The 18,348-nt window shown below is 35.2% G+C and overlaps 1 long non-coding RNA gene across 1 annotated transcript in view; it reads right to left on the bottom strand.

Annotated features, from left to right (window-relative positions):
- Positions 1-18,348, bottom strand: part of LOC120619583 (uncharacterized) — a 343,052-nt gene that overhangs the window by 238,948 nt on the left and 85,756 nt on the right. The window contains exon 4 of the long non-coding RNA XR_005657564.1: positions 16,828-16,873. This is a non-coding gene — a long non-coding RNA (uncharacterized LOC120619583). The remainder of the gene's footprint in view (positions 1-16,827; positions 16,874-18,348) is intronic.

The raw sequence follows: 18,348 nt of genomic DNA, 5'->3' as shown, positions 1-18,348 counted from the left end.
AGGAGCTTAGAAAACCCCAGTGGAGAAACTTTACTCAGGAAATGATATCAGAACTTGTGACAGGAAGCGAAGGTGTTTGATTATGAAAAGGTTTTTTTTTGGGTGGGGGGGTGGAGCGTGGTATTTAGAGAAGCAAAAGGTGGACAGAAGAACTGGAACAGATATGTGTGGAAAGTAAGAAAGTGTATGTAGGGGTGTGCATATGTGTGTGTGTGTATGTGTGTGTGTTTCTATGTATAAAGTTATAGCTTTTTTGAGACAGGTTTCAGACTATGTGGCTAAGAGTAAAATTCCCTTTAGTGTGACCACTTTGGAATAATGGTGATGCTTTCAAAACAGTGGTTGACCACATTGGTGTGAAGTAAAAGATGATACAAGGATTGATCATGATTATATCCTATTCAGGTACCAGAATCAACAAATTCCCACACCCACTACTAGACAGGTATCTTTTATGACTGTTTCTCAATTATAAAAATAGAAGGGTAATAGCAGAGAAATAACGAATAGTAAACTTATTAGACTCTCCAATTAGCACACTCCTTGGAAATTGAAGACAGCTCTGAGTAAGTGTTTAGAGTTCTTTAAAAATGTGGTTAATGAGATGGGATCAGCTCCTCCCTCAGCATGGAGCTTCTGGATTATTTAATAGATTAAGTGGACAAATTTGGACCCTAATGAGAAATATGAAATAATTTTGACTTACTAGTACTTCCAGTTAGTGAAGTAGAAAATCAACATACGCTTAAAGGGTACAAATTCATATACACTTTTATATTTATAGCCACATTTTTATTTATACAAGTAATAGTTGCTTGTTTCATTTGATTCAACTCTTGATGATTTAAGTGAATTACCTCTGAACTCTACATTCCTAAATACACTTTATACTTTAAAAAATATATACACATTTGATCACAATCCTTCTGTTTCATTCTCTTGCCTCTTCCTTTATGCTTCCATGGGTGCTTTTTCATTCATTTATATAAGATATTTTCATATTTATAACTGAGTCCTTCCTTACTAGGTGATGGAAATTTTTTTATTTAATAAAGGGGAGTGTAGTATTATAAAAGTCATATCTGACTTAACACAGTGCTAAAATAATTCTAAAGGTTTCGTTCTATTGAGTTAAGTGCAGGATCAATGAGGAAATTTAGTAAATACTTAGTGTGTTTCCATATAATAGTGTATAAATATGTTTGATTATGCATGATTGTGTTAAACAGAATGTACATACTGGTAAATTGAAAGGGCAATAAAATATATAAATTTATAAGGGAAAAATTGGATTCAAGAGTAACTTGCTGAAATCAACAAAAAATGAACTAAATAAAAGAGGAAAATTAAGATAAAGAAGTGTGAACAAATATATGGCAAGATAAAAACATAAGCATATTACACTTTGCATAAATAGGAATAGGCTAGATTCTTTCATTAAAGAGAAAGATAGGTTGCTTTGAAAAGGAGGCTGTAAGTGATGTCAGCAAGATAACAAAAAAGAAGTTCCAACATTAATCTCACCCACAAAAACAACAAAATCCATGAAGAAGAGACAACTACAAACTGGTGAAAATAGCTCAGGACTACAATGAAAAAGCATCAGAGAAACTTTGTGGAGCACAGAAACCCAGGATGGCCCCACAGAAAAGTGTAAGTATTTTACCTATGTAATCTCACCTCTTAGTCCAGCTTACCATAATGACTATATCAATTTACATTCCCACAAATAGTGCACATCATTATCAGTATATTTTTGAAATTCCTATCAAAATTCCAATGGCATTTTTCACAAAAAAATAGAAAAAACTAATCCTAAAAATCACATAGAACCACAAAAGATTTCTAGTAGCTAAAGCAATCTTCAAAAAGAAGAACAAAGCTGGAGACATCACACTTCCTGATTTTAAATTACATTACAAAGCTATATTAATCAAAATAGAATGGTACTGACATAAAATCAGGCACATACACCAATGGAATAGACTAGAAACAAAACTACACTTACACAGTCAACTCATCTTTGATAAAGGCGTCGAGATCACACAACAGGGGAAAAATACTCTCTTCAATAAATGGTGTTGGAAAAATAGATATCTACATACAGAAGAATGAAATCAGACCTCTGTCTTATATCAATATATAAATGATCTTGAAATGGATTCAAGACTTAAAGGTAAAATGTGAGACTGTAAAACTTCTAGAAGAAAGCACAAGGAAAAGTCTCCTTGACGTTGGTCTTGGTAATAATTCTTTTTAGATATGATGCCAAAAGCACAGGCAAGGAAAGCTAAAATAAACAAGCAGAACTACATCAAAACAAAAAGCTTCTGTACAGCAAAGGACAAATCAGTAAAATGGAAAGAAAGCCTATGGAATAGGAGAAAATACTGGCAAACTATATATCTGATAAGGAGTAAATACCCAAAGCACATAATGAACTAATAAAATGTAATAGCCCCCCCCAAAATAAAAACTAATTGAAATATGCAAAGGACTATTTATTTTCCAAGGAAGATATGCATATAACCAACATTACTAATCATCAGGGAAATGTAAATAAACCACAATAAGTTTTTAATCTCACACCTGTTAGAATGGCTTTTATTAGGAAAAAAAAGACAAGACATAACAGATATTGATGAAGATGTGCACTGCTGCTAGGAATGTAAATTGGTACAGTCATTATGGTAAAGAGTAGGGAGGCTCTTCCAAAAATTAAAAGTAGAACTACCGTATGATCCAGCAATCCTACTTTTGAATAAATATCCAAAGGAAACAAAATCAGGATTTTGAAGAGATATTGCCCTTGCATGTTCATTGCAGTATTATTCATAATTGCCAAGCTATGAAAACAAACTGTCCGTTGATGAACAAATGAATAAAGAAAAAGTGATATTATATATATGTATAAATATATATATACATATATAATATATATCAGCATCCTGTGTCCCTTTCCCTCTGTCTAAAAATGATTTTTGCAAAAGGTACACACTACACACACACACACACACATACTCCTACACCAGAGTATTTGGTAGAATCTCATTTATACTTTGTGTATAAATTTATAAAAGAGATATGTGAAAGAATGACTGTGAAAATACAAAGTATCTCCAGGATATATCTTTCTATCTATATACATAGTATAATGTAATATAAATATGTATATTTGCATATGTACATACAAATTATATACCTATACATAGTCAAACTTCTTTTACAGTGAACATTATTATTTACATTTCGGAAAAACTACCTATTTTATTATAGAACTGAAATGGATAATATAATCTATTTGACTGATATACGACATATGCAAAATGCCTTGTGGACTGTTTGGCACAAGGGAGGCACCACTAAAAGCCTCTATTATTATTATTATTATTATTATTATTATTATTACTATTATACACCTATTATATGCTTATTCTCATGTCTGTGTCTTTGGGCCAGTCCACACTCCTCCATTTTGACTTGTAATACTATCCCGTGAGCCTTTCTAACCATTTTAATTTCTCATTTTATTTCTGACACTCCTCTAAATCTTCCTCCTTCAGGAAGTTTCTCTCGACTGCCCTATTCCTCAGCAGATGCAGGTTGCTGAATCAGTGCCATGTTTAATACAAATGATTATATCTGCTATTATTATTTCCTCAGCCAGACTAGACGCTCCTTATGGTACAAACATACCTTATGTCTTTGGTTTGCTTGTCAACATATCAAAGACAGTGCCATTAGGCACAGAGCAAACACAATTCAATTAATACTGGTTTATTAAAATGAGTGAGGAATAAAGTTCCTTTCAGAAATTTAGATAGATAGATAGACCCCTGTAAAAACAAACTCCAAGAATCAGTTTTTCTGACATTTACGCTTTTGTTAACAAATATTATCGATAAAAAATGTGACAAATTTCAGAAATGTACAATCCACACTTTGTTTTCTCAAATATAGTCTTCTACATTGATATATTTGATCAAAATAAAGCATCAGCAGAGCTTGCTGATCTGAAGATTGATGTAGAGGGGGTGCTATGGAAATGTTTGGAAAGTCATTCGTCAGGAGGGCTGAAAGCCTGCAGGAGTACAGTTTCACAAGCTCCCAAGACGAATTGATGAGAGACCAGAACACGGATGAAGAGGGAGAATATGAGCAGGATGCAGATCCCACTGGGTCCTGCTTGGGCCACGATCAAATCCATGGCTATTACAAGACAGGTCATACATACATAGTGTAAGAGCAGGAATCCTTTTTCATTATAACTTCCTCAAAGGCTTGAAATCTCAGCATATTAATTTATAAGAAACAATATTTTCTAGGCCAAAAAAAGAGTGTTTTATATTTTAAAGATATTTATATTTCTCAGGTACAAAGAAGGCTAATAATGACAGCCATTCAAAGGAGTCTGAAGTACAAGAGTTGACGTGTGAGTGTGAGAGTCATGGAAATGATGAGGTGTGAATTAGATTGATCGGGCAATCAATATGGTGTCGTTAGAGGTTCTCCAGCAAAGCTATACCTTCGTTTTGCACAAATAAGACAGAACTGAACAGAATTCACAGATTTCTGCTTTGACAGGAGATCAGGAAGGGAAAAACTCAACTCACAGCACATCAATGTTGTTTTTCCTCTAAAGCAGCAGTCCCCAACCTTTTTGGCACCTGGGACAGGTGCTCCTATAAGAATCTAATGCCTGATGATTTGAGGTGGAGCTGAGGCAATGATGCTAGTGCTGGGAAGCGGCTGCAATTATAGATGAGTCTTCACTCTCTTGCCCAACACTCACCTCCTGCTGTGTGGCCTGGTCCTAATAGGCCATGGACCGGTACTAGTGTCCCAAGGGTTGGGGACCCCTGCTCCAAAGGGCATAAAAACCTTTCCATTCTTCACATCAACCTAGGAGAGATGTTTAACCTGCTAATTATGAAGAACCCCAATGAATTGAAATGAAAACACAGCCAGCTCCAAGTTGCTATCTTTGTCTAAAGAGGATTGAATTGGATAGAACCCTTTTAGCAGGTTATAAACACTCTATACAATTTTTTTTTAAAGAAAATTGACACAGTATCAGAAAATAGCAGGAGCACTTCAAGCTTCACAAGGTGTGTCTGGTTACTTAAAGATGCCATCAAATATCCAGCTTCCTTTCATCTCTCTGCTCTGTAGTTCTATTTTCCTCAACCTAAGAATGAATCTCCCTGTGGTTGTGAGTTAGCTGCCAGTAACAGCCAAGCTGTTGGCGTCCTCATTCATGTCCAACAGGAACAAATAGTTTCTTCTCCCAATAGTCAGACAAAAAATCTTGACCTACGCCATTCATATTAGATATGCCTGGATTAAATTTCCTTCTCCAAACTAATTACCATGGCATAATTGATTTCAGTTGCCAAGTACTCAGATCCCTCTACCCACTGTGTTTCCTCAATAATAGGACATAATAGATATATCTATAATCTAAAAAGATTATAGATATATTTTGCTTCTACCATGTCTAGCCTAGCATCTGGTCCTTAGTAGGTACTCACCAAATTTGACAAATGAAACAATGAGTGAATGAATGAATGAACTTATAAATGGATGTAAGCAAAAGTAAATGTATGCCATAAATAATGACAGACTAGGGATAGAAGTAAGAGATCTAAGGTCTTTGGCTTCCAAAACACCACTATTTCCTTGACACTACACACAAATAAACACATTATAATGAATTATGTCTGTCACTGTTACAAGAACACACAGTTTCTGAGAGGTCATTAAGATGCAAAGAGGTGAATAACTCAGCCCCCAGTGTAAGGAATATGGCCAGGAGAAAAAGCCTATTTTATTAATCACTAATTTCAGTCAGCTTTTTTGTTTAATTACCATGAAGTCTCCATCTTGACCTTTATTACTAGATGTTGTTGGTCAATATCTTTTAGCTCCTACTTTGTCTTAAAGAAAAAAAATATAGCTTAGGACTATCACTAATTTTTTGTCAATATTTTTTTTTTCTATAAAGTAACTGTTAATACCTTGTTGGCCTAAATATTTCAATTACATTTGTTTAGGGCAGTGGTTCTCACCTGGAGGTGATTTTGCCTCTCCTTCCCTCAGAGTATTTGTGTAACGTTTAGAGAAAATTTGAGTTGTCAGAACTTGGGGGAAAGGGGGTGCTACTGGCATCTAGTGGGCAGAGGCCAGAGATGTTGTCAAATATCCTACAACACACAAGACATCTAAACATTTTCTGGCCCCAAATGCCAATTGTACCAAAGTTGTGAAATGTTGGTTTAGATGTATTATTGCTTTTTTGGCTCATAATATTAATATATTTTTATTTATTTATAAGAGGTAACAATAGAGTGAAGCAGAAAGAAAAGAAAATGTCTTTTATAGTATACTGGAAAAAGAAATTATTGGTCTTAATGAATACCTTGTTCATAGGAATGAAGGGACTTTTTTTTTTAATAGAATAGTATCGAGGAGGTTGGAAAATGTCTTCTAATCAAATCTTCTCCAAAATTAGTCTTTTATTATATTTCAATTTTAATATTGTTGTTATGGATTGAGTGGTGTCCCCCAAAATTTACATGTTTACAGTTAGGAAACTCCTAATACCTTCGAATGTGCCGTTATTTCGAGATGGGGTCTTTAGGGATGTAATCAAGTTACAGTGAGGTCAATAGAATGGGTCCTAATCCAATATGACATCCCCTTATAACAAAAAGGAAAGTTTGGACTCACAGACACACAGAAAGGGAAAATGAGATGAGGTGACACAGAGAAAAGACATTCATCTATATGCTAAGAAAAGAGGCCTATAACAGGTCCTTCCCCCACGGCCCCAGAAGGAATGAACCCACCGACACTTTGATTTTGGACTTCTGGTCTCCAGAACTGTGAGATAATGAATTTCTGTTGTTTAAGCCACCCAGTCTGTGGTACTTTGTTACAGCAGCCCCAACAGAGTAATATAATTAGGAAGGTAACCGTTTACTTCAACGTCAGGATTCTTTTGTTAAAAGGAGAACATTCTTTGATGGGGGAACACATGCATTATCAGCCATTAATATTTTTGTGAACCATAGTCTCTTAGATTGTTTTAAATGCTGTTACTAAGAAGGAATGAATGTATTTTTACTGGGAAAAAAAGCGGGGAATTCTTAGGAGATGTTAAATAATGAGATCAGAACTAGGAACAAAGAAGAGGGATTCCAGCAAAAGAATGTCAACAGAGAGAAGGTGGCCCTGGAAGGGGGATGAGGGACAATGGCAAAATTCAAACTTGAACCACATCAGATGTGCCTCTCATTGAGAAGCACTGAATGAGAAGAGAAGAAGAACATGAACTCTAGAGTTAAACTTGAGTTTAAATCCCTGTACTGGCACATATTAAATATGTAAATCTGCATTAAGTTTCTAACCTTTCTGATTTTCAACAGTTAAATGGCAATAATGGTCTTTGGTGCAAGGCTGACTATTCCATTAGGCTCAGTGCCTAGAGCCTGAAATATATTCGGGGGCCAACAAACATGTTTTAATTTCTTTTAAAATCAGGGGGAAAAAACCCCTGAAATTCTAGGCCAAAAATAAAAGTTTTAATATATATTAATATGTGTATTTGACTTTCTACCCATTCAATCATAAACTATAACTTAAAAAAAATTATGGAGGAAGTCATAATGTAACCCCGATTTGAGGGGGTAGGACCGGGAAACTGGGTCAGATCAGATGCTGTGCCTAGTACCTTGTACATTCTAGAGGGTGGCTCTCAGTTCTCCTTCCTTCCTAATTTCTATCTAGTTGTATTTTGTCCCTCTCTGGTTGTTGATTTGGGGTTTATCATGTCCCAGGCAGTATTATAAGTGGTTGATATGCATGGACTCATTAAATTTTCACAATACCTCCATGAGAGAGTACTAATATCACCCCCTTTTTACAGATGAGAAAACTGAAACATGAAGAATTCAAGCAACATTTCCAAGTTCACGGACTTAGTAAGTGGCAAGGCTGGACTTTGAAGGAGGAAATAAAAATTCCTTCACTTTTAGCAAGTTCCAATTATACTTGCTGCTTCAGATGTTCCCAAAACCTCTCTGCCATTTTCCCATTGAAATGTTTCCTTATTTAGAGTCAACTTTCAATCTTTTATATAGGTCTACCTGGTAGGTATGGATTACTTCTGCCTAAATTATTCACTCAGACCTTGTTAAAATATGGAAAGACCATAGGACACAATTGGAAAGCATACATGTTCTGTAGTCGTTTTTACACCATAAACGCACCATATGATTCACCATCTGCATTGCATCACTCCTCTGCTCTGCTTATCAATAACATCACCAGGACTTGTTCCATCACTATATACATTTGCAAGACAATGCTGGACACAGGACTCACTGCACATCTGGATTGTTCTATCACAAGATCAACTGTGAGGCTAAACAACAGTATCACAAATCAGACATTATTGTGTGTGAAATGGTTTCCATGCCAAAGAATTCCATTTTTTCCAGATGTATCATCAAGGCACCTCAAATAATGAATTTAAATTGTTATGAGTTTAAAATATGGCTCTGTAAATTAAAATTGCTTCATCTTGAGCCCAAATTCCAGAGTAAGAAAGTGCAATAACATCAGATGGCTTGTTTTCTTATGAAATAAGCAAAGTTTTGAATTGAGTTTGGTTTAGATTTTAACTGGGCCAAAGTTAATTGTAAGGATCATTGTGTTATTATTAGCTAAGAGTTAAAATTTACGGAGGATGCATTATATGCCAGATTCTGTGCTAAGGAAATTTTATAGAATTAATCCTTATAATTTTGATAGGAAGTTCAAAAAGTAGGCAATTAACTTTTTTTATTTGGGGAAACTGAGCCACAAACTGAGATAAGTAATTTTGCCAAGCTGAGGGCCCTCTAAACCAGCACTACCTGGATTTGAACCCACATGGTCGGACCCCAAAACCCATACTTTTAAACACAAAAGACCATATTGCTGATAGAGTACTAATAAACTTCTCTTTCTTCTTTCCCATTCTCTATTTGCTCTTCTTTGTTCTTCTACTTTTTCACAGAAAATAAATTAAAATTAAAAAAATTCTTGAATGTGACATCATTGAAAGAAATAAACATGCTTTAATTTGGAGTAAGTATGATAATTGAGGCAATAAATTGGAGGGAGAGGGGTGAGCTATAACTTCAGACAGTCCCCAATCTGTTTGAGAAAAGCAGTGACTAGAATAAATTAGCGGCTAAATATTTTGGGTTCAGGAATTGTTTGGAAGCTTCAGGTAAGGTTGCCAATCATTGACTTGAAAACTAAGAACATCTAAGCTAATCACTTGTCCATTTCTCTTTAAGCTATGACTTAAATAGAGTCATATTTAACTGAATAATATTTAGAGATAATGTGATTAACACTCAATAAAATATTAGCATTGTTATCCATATTTAGAATACACACACACACACATATTTATTTATATATATTTATTTATATATATATTTATTTATATATGTGTGTGTGTGTGTGTGTATTCTAAATATGGATAACAATGCTAATATTTTATTGAGTGTTAATCACATTATCTCTAAATATTATTCAGTTCTGAGCTGTCCTCATTTAAGAGAAACTGAAAAAAACGTATAACATTACCTGGAGATGGCTTAAAGTTATCATTTTTAAATTATAGATGGAGGTGGGCTGAACAAGTACTTTCTATAGGAAAGAGGTTATTAAGGAGAGTAACACATCTACAGATGAACTGGGTGTATTTATATTCTTAATTTATTTGAAAAATTATCTCTTGCTTATGTGAGGTTGCATCAGAAACACACCTAAATATGGGCGACTTCTTTTCAAACTACCCTCCCGGAATGCTAGCTAAATACATATCATGACGGCATACTTATGACAAGCAGAGCATGAATTCTGATAAAATATAGCAACTAGATTATAAGAAGAATTGGAGAAATCTATGCCTCCTCTCCTCCAGCCAGCACTCATAATGACAAAGGCAAATTTTATGCTCTGAATCCAAAAGTGAGGAAATTAAGCTTTCAGAAATGTAAATGCTCATTACTGTATACTTTCTACTTTTTCAGAATATGATTTTTCTTCCTCCAAATGAGATGGAAAGCTTGATGAATTCCTTCAGCTTGATTCACATAACATTTGCAAGATTGAACTTGTCAATTTGGATTTATGAAATTTATGAAAATTTTTAACACTCACAGTGGGGCTACTGTGCCAGCATGTTCATGAATTTTTTAAGAAAAAAAATTTCTCTGCATTTTTTCCTACTTTTCAAAGCTCATGCTGGCCTTTGTTTATTGCCTTACATAGATAATAAAGATTAAAAATGGGAAACGTCCCAGTTGTATGCTCTGAGTAGGAAGTTCGTACAATATTGCAATGCATTAATGTGAGAGGAGAGAAAAGGGAGCCAAGAGACAGCTATTCATTTCTAAAGAATCTTAAATCAGGAAGAATTTATATCCCATTGACCTAAAAGACAACCATGTACCATTCTTGTAATGAAAGAAGCAAGACGCAAGCAAATCTCTCAGGATGTTACTAAATTTCCTTAAAAATAATTTGATTTGAATATGTGTATTCCTACCTTTGAATGACAACAAGTCAAACCTTTGGTATAATCATTCAGATGCTATTTTCCTCTTTTTTTTCAAGTATAATTTTCTATTTTTCAAAATTACTTTTAACTTTTTTTAAGGGAAATCACATTTTCACATTAATTAATGGTAGCCACATTTTCCAATTATCTGGGTAATGAGTTCAGAAGCAGTGACCCAGAAAATGGACAGGAGACTATTCCAAACTAATGTTAATGATATTTTGGTATTTTGAAAAAGAAAAATAAAAGACTGTGGAACTAATGATGACAGATCTTTGCTATTAATTAATCAAATCTCCTCAAAATAGAGTTTAGCAGGTGGAAATAATTACCAGTTAATTGTCTCCTGTTTATTACTCTTTAGAGATATGAATCCAACCACTGTGCTCATTTTACAGTATTTAATAAAAAGCTAATAATAAATTAATAAGAAGCACAAGTGTTGTTATGGTAACAATATTTGTGTTTGCTTTTTGAGACAATATAAATAGTATAAAACAAAAAATTTCCCTTCAAATTAAAGTATCTGTTGGTAGAATGCATGAATTCACTTTTAATATGTTTTAGTAGCCTATATAAAACAGAAAAGACTTTGTAGCAGAAGAAAGATTGTCAGTATGAATCCTGACAAGAAGACAATGAGTACATTTAAAATTTTGGATTTGGTGAGAAATATATGCTTTAGAAATATGATTTTTTTGCTATATTTAATCTTAATATTCAGGACAAAAATACTCTGAGTATATGCATATATTGGTGAGATATGTATTTTATATATCAGATAAAAATTCCAACTCTGAAATTTACTATCTGTGTGATATTGAGGTTCTCATTTATTAAATGGAGATTAAAAACTGTAACAATCCCATAAGGCTATAAAGCATTAATGCATCTAAGGAATGAAGATAATTATTGACATTTAACAAATGCTCAATTAAAATCTTTCTGGGGGTAGAGTGGCCAGGATGGAGGGCTAAGTAAAAGCAAGTTTCGCCTAGTCTCAGGACCGCCTTAAAATTACAACCAAATTATAAAACTATCAACACGAAGAACCACCTGAAGTCTAACTGACCATAACACATACATCTGGAGATATAAAGAAAAAGCCACAGTAAGACCGATATGAGGGGGTAGAGACACAAAGCAGGCTGGACCCACACGTGCGTGTGGCAGTTGAGCATCAGGAGCGAGAGTGTGGCTTCAGAGGGCCCCCTGAAGGTGAGAGGTGGCCTAATCCATAAAGGAGCACCCTAACCCATAAATGAGCACCTCCTCCCTAGGTTTCAATTCCAGGAAGAGGAGCTCCCACAGAATCTGACTGTAAAAATCAGTGGAGAGTCTGGCCTTCCCGGTGAGAGGAAAGGAACCTGAAAATCTCCTTAAACAGTCCGCACACAGACTCGCTCGCTCACAGACACTTACCCTGAGCTCCAGCGGAGGGTCAGCAGCTCAGGAGGTGCAAGAAACATATGGGAAAAGACTGAGTTGTGTGGCACTGGGGAAAGGGCTGGAGGAACAGCCGCCATTGTTCCTATGTTGTTCCCTCTTTGGGGAGGTCTACAACTGGTGCCATCTTGCCTGTGTTGAACCCTCCCCTAGCATGTCCAATGCTGAAGCTGCATTGGTTGGTGGGATCGGCCCGCCCCATCCCATGTCTCCCTGGGGCTCTGTTCCACCCAACCCATAAATTGCCCATGGTTGGCCGTTGCTGAACAGCTGCCCTTGCCCTGTACCTTCCCAGGGCAGTGAATTCCTCGCAGGCAACAGATCTTGGCTTGTGCGACCCACATATTTCAGGGGAGACATTTTTTGGTGGACCACTGATGCCAGTATGAGCTGCAGTGTCTCTTGGGTGGATTGTGTGGGTCTGGGGTCTCAACGCAGACAGCAGCTGGCCTCGCTGTAATCTGTGACTTCTGTAGGAGCCCAAGGACTCAGCACTGGCAGCAATGCTGATGCTGTATTGGCCAGATGGAATCCACTCACTCCACCCCATGTCTTCCTTAGACCTTGCACCACCCAACCCACAAATTACCCACAGCAAGGTCATTCCCAGACAGCTAGCTCCACCATGTGCTTTCTTTGGGTTGTAATTCTACAGCAAACAATAGCATTCAGCTCATAATGTAACCTGGGAGAGACTTTTGATGGTAGGCCACAAACCCTGCCCCAAGCTACAGTATTTCTTGAACAGATCTCGGGTGGCCCTAGGCCTGAGGCAGGCAGTGACTGGCCTTGCTGAAATCCGAGACTTTTACAGGAAGCCACAGAAACAGCACTGGCATGGAAACTGACACTGCATTGGCTAAGGAAAATCTGCTCACTATACTCCAGTGACTCCCTAGGTCCCTGCACGACCCAACTTATCTACCACCCAAAAGCTCTTCCAGCTGTGGAGTCTTATGGGCAGCTGGAAGGCAGCCTCAGGCCTTGAGGTACATTGATCCTTTGCTAAGCCTCCCAGGCTCGGTACTGGGGGTAAACAGACCTTGGCTTGCTGCATTGACTCTCCCATTGCTTTTAGATGCAGCATAAGTGGCAGCCATCCACAGATCGTTTTGTAGCTCCCACCAGGTAGCCCTGAGCAATCAAAGGCAGCAGCTGGAGTTGACCTACTCAGGTGCCCCTCTCAAGGAGCCACAGAACCAACATGCCCAGAGGCTCGTGCTAGACCACAACAGAGCAACACCTGACTAGCCTCATAAGCAGTACACTTAAAGTGTTCTCAACAGGTATATGAGCCTCCTGGGAGTGAATCCCATTCCAAGAGGGCAGACCTTACATAGCAGTTCATACCGCATGTGTGTAGCCAACCCACAGTCAGTCAGCCCAAGAGTCAATCCCATCCACTGACATGCTCACAGCAATAAAGGCTTTAGCTACAACAGGAGAACACATACAACTCCCACAAAGAACATGCTCAGAGCCCCTGGTGCAGATGATTAAGAAGACTGTGCCACTGGGCCACACAGGACACCTACTACATAAGACCATCTGGCCAAGGCTGGGAGACATAACAAATCTTCCTAACACATGGAAACAAACACAGAGAGGCAACTAACATGAGAAAGCAAAGAAACATGCTGCAAATTAAACAATAGGAGAAAATGCCAGAAAAAAAATCTAAACAAAATGGAGGCAAGCAAATTACCAGAGACAGTTTTTAAAACAATGGTTATAACGATTTCAATGAACTTAGGGGGAGAAGAGATCATCTCAGTGAGAACTTCGACAAAGAGATAGTAAGCATAAAGAAGGACATAGAAACCAAAGAAAAGAACCACTCAGAAATAAAGAATTCAACAACTAAAGTGTAGAATACACTAGAAGGAATTAAAAGTAGATTAGATAAAGTGGAGAATCGAATCAGCTTGTTGGAAGACAAGGTAGAAGAAAACATGCAATCAGAACAGCAAAAAGAGAAAAAGAATTTAAACATTTTAGGAAAATTTAAGAGACCTCTTGGACAACATCAAAAGTACTAAGATTTGCATCTAACATTTCCATTTCATTTGAAGGAAGAGAGAGAGAGCAAGGGATTGAGAACCTATTTGAAAAAATAATGACAGAAAACTTGCTTAATCTGGCAAAGGAAATAGACATGCAAATCCCAGAAGCACAGAGTCCCAAACAAGAGAAACCCAAACAGATCCACACCAAGACACATCATTATTAAAATGCCAAAGGTTAAAGACAAAGAGAGAATCTTAAAAGAAGCAAGAGAAAGGCAGCTATTTACTTACAGGAGTACTCCCATAAGAATGTCAGATGATTTTTCAACCGAAACTTGACAGGCCAGAAGAAAATGACAAGAAATATTCAAAGTAATAAAAAACAAGAACTTACAACCAAGAGTACTCGCCCCCGCAAAGCTATCAATTAAAATGGAAGGTAAGATAAAGAACTTCCCAGACAGAAAAAAGCTAAAGGAATTTATCACCAACCAGCCAGTATTACAAGAATGTTAAGGTGACTTCTGTAAAAAGAAGAAGGGGAAAATAATCCCATAAATACAAATAATAAAATGGCAATGACTTCATAAATATCAATAACCACTTTAAATGTAAATGAATTAAATGTTTTGATCAAAAGACATAGAGTAGCTGAATGGATAAGAAAACAAGACCCATGCATATATTGTGTACAAGAGACCCCCTTCAGATCAAATGACACACACAGATTGAAAATAAAGGGATGGAAAAAGATATTTCATGCAAATGGAAATGAAAAAATAAAAGCTAGGGCAGCAATATTTATATCAGACAAAATAGAGGGAACATACCTCAACATAATAAAGCCCATATATGACAAACCTACAGCTAACATCATATTTAATGGAGAAAGACTAAAAGCATTTTCCTTAAGATCAGGAATAAGACAAGGATGCCTACTTTTATCACTTTTATTCAACATTGTATTGGATATCTTAGCCACACAATCAAACAATAAAGAGAAATAAAAGGCATCCAAATTAGAAAGGAAGAAGTAAAACTGTCGTTATTTGCAGAAGACAAGACACTATGTACAAAGCACCCTAAAGAGTCTAACAAAAAACTGTTAGAACTAATCAATGCAGTCAATAAAGTAGCAGGATACAAAATTAATTTTCAGAAATAGGTTGCATTTTTATACACCAATGATGAACTATCAGAAATAAATTAAGAAAACAATTTCATTTTTAATTGAATCAAAAAACAATAAAATGCCTAGGAATCAAATTAAGGAGATAAAAGACTTATTCTCAAAAAATTATAAGTCAGTGAGAGTAGAAACTGAAGAAGTTACAAATAAATAGAAGCATATATTGTGCTCATGTGTAGAAAGAATCAACATCATTAAAATGGCCATACTACCCCAAACAATCTATAGATTCAATACAATCTCTATCAAAATACTAATGGCATTTTTCAGAGAACTAGACCTAATAATCCAAAATTTGTATAAAACCATAAAAAATCCAAAATAGCCATGGCAATCTGTATAAAGAAGAACGAAGTAGGAGATATCACACTATCTGATATCAAACTATACTACAAGGCTATAGTAATCAAAGCAGCATGGTACTGGAATGAAAACAGATACATTGATCAATAAAACAGCATTGAGAGCCTAGAAATAAATCCACGGCTATATAGTCATTTAATCTATGACAAATGATGCAAGAATATACAATGAGGTAAAGAAGGTCTCTTCAACAAACAGTGCTGGGAAAACTGGATGGATACATGCAAAAAAATGAAACTAGACCACCTTCTTACATCATATACAAGAATGAACTCAAAATGGATTAAAGACTTAAATGTAAGACCTGGAAACATAAAACCTCTAGAAGAAAACAAAGGCAGTAAACATTCTGATATTGCTATTAATAATTTTTTTTTCTGATATATCTCCTCGGTCAGGGGAAAAAATGAAAAAAAAATAAACAAATGGGACTACATCAAGCTAAAAACTTTTTGCACATCAAAGGAACTCAAAAATAAAATGAAAAGAAAAACTCCTAAATAAGAGATGTTCGCCTATGATACATCTGATAAGGGATTAATATCCAAAATTTATGAAGAACTCATACAACTCAACAACAATAGAAAAAAATCAAATTAAAAAATGAACAGAGGACCTGAATAGGTATTTCTCCAAAGAGTAAATACCAATGGCCAATAGACATATGAAAAGATGCTCAAGATCACTAATCATCAGAGAAATGCAAATTAAAACCACAGTGAGATATCTCCTCACACTTGTCAGAATGGCTATCATCAATAAATCAAAACACAAGTCTTGGTGAGGATGCGGAGTAAAGGAAACCTATGTACACTGTTGGGGGGATTGGAAAATAGTACAGCCACTATGGAAAACAGTTTGGAGGTTCCTCAAAAAATTAAAAATAGAACCACCTTACATTTAGCAATTATACCTCTGGGTATTTAGCCAAAGAAAACCAAACACTAATTTGTAAAGATCTATGCACTCCTATGTTCATGACAGTGCTATTCACAATAGCCAAGATATGGAAGCAACTTAAATACCCATCAACAGATGATTGGATAAATAAGTTATGGTTCATATATATAATAGAATATTACTCAGCCATAAAAAATCCTACCATTTGCAATGACACGGATAGACCTCGAGGTTATTTATGATTTAACTTATATGTGGAATCTAAGGAAGAAAAGGAACAAATTAAATGAAAACAGACTCACAGTTGGAGAACAGTCCGGTGATTGCCAGAAGGGAGAAGTTGTAGGGCTGGGAAAAAAATTGAAAGAGTATAAATTAGTAGTTACAAAATAGTCATGGAGATGTAGAGTACAGTTTAGAGAATATAGTCAATATTATTGTAATGGCTTTGTGAGAGTAATTTGGGGTGATCACTTCAAAAACTGTATAAAGGTCCAACCAATGTACCGTATACCTGAAACTAATATAAAATTGAAAAAAAAATGTTTAAAATGGTAAAAAAACCCTTTCTGTTATTATTATTTATTACTACTATTATAGTTTTAGGTAATAACCTTAGTGTTTTAAAATTTGCCTGTTAGCTAAAGTTTTAATTTTATTCTGAAGCATTTGAAATATTTATGTTAAGATAGCATTTCTTAAAATTAATATTTTTCTAGGACATGGATACTACACACAATTAAGATACACAGAAATCTATACATCAAATATATCACCCTTGTGAAAACATAGATAAATTTTTATTTTTTTATGTTTTGCATAACCATCACCTGTTTCTTCCTCATTTATATATGTGTGTATATGTATATATATATATGTATGTATATATATGTGTATATATACGTATATATGTATACATATATAAAGTGTATCATCCCCAATATTTATTAGGATTGTTTAATTTGGCAGAAACAAGTTCGTAGAACAAATGTGTCAGCTATGCCTCTTAATACAAATAAGCACACCTAAAAATATAAAGCAATCATTGGGTTGTACAACAAAGAATGGGAAAGAAATGAAATTTTTATCTTTTCCCTTTGCTTAAAGCTAGAACTGATATATTGGTGTGTATGTGTGTGTGTGTGTGTGTGTGTGTGTGTGTGTGCGTGCACGCACGTGTCTGTGTCTGTGTGTAATGCATAACAGTTGACATCGTGGTGATTAAAATTTTCAGATGTAAAAAGGGGTAAAGAGATGTGAAAAGGAGTAAAGAGCTGTTCTACAATTTTTATGTTATGAACGCTAATTCTTTACTTTTTCTAACCAAATATAAAATTAATAAACCATATCACGAAAACCAATTTTCTATATATTTCAACATTTCGTAAATGTGACTATGCAAAATATAAAATATAAAAGAATGTTTCTGGTACCAACAAGCAATATAAAATTGGTGATATAAAATGACTGTATTTGTACATAAATTTATAGTGTCAACATGATAGCCTGAAATTTTCTCTTCCTATAGATCAGATAGGTATCTTAGACCATTAGAGGAAAAAAATAATAAATTTTAGAGAAAGTTTACCACATTCTTTATAGTTTAGCCAGTTTCTTTTCTAAAATTTTAATACAATTTATTTCTTCTATTTGAGATTAAGGTGGAAAATTAGTGGATATGATATTAGTAAGAAAATCTGAATATGTGTTGATTTATGTACTATCTATGACTACATTTGATAGGAACTTCAGTCTGTCTGAGTTGAATCTTTGTATCCTTTATGGTACCATGATAAGTTGTTATTCCAAATCACTTCATAGGA

Source organism: Pteropus medius, unplaced genomic scaffold (genome assembly GCF_902729225.1).
Source record: "Pteropus medius unplaced genomic scaffold, Ma_sr-lr_union100, whole genome shotgun sequence".
Taxonomy (NCBI): Eukaryota; Metazoa; Chordata; class Mammalia; order Chiroptera; family Pteropodidae; genus Pteropus; species Pteropus medius.
This window is presented reverse-complemented; position numbering and strand designations above follow the sequence as displayed.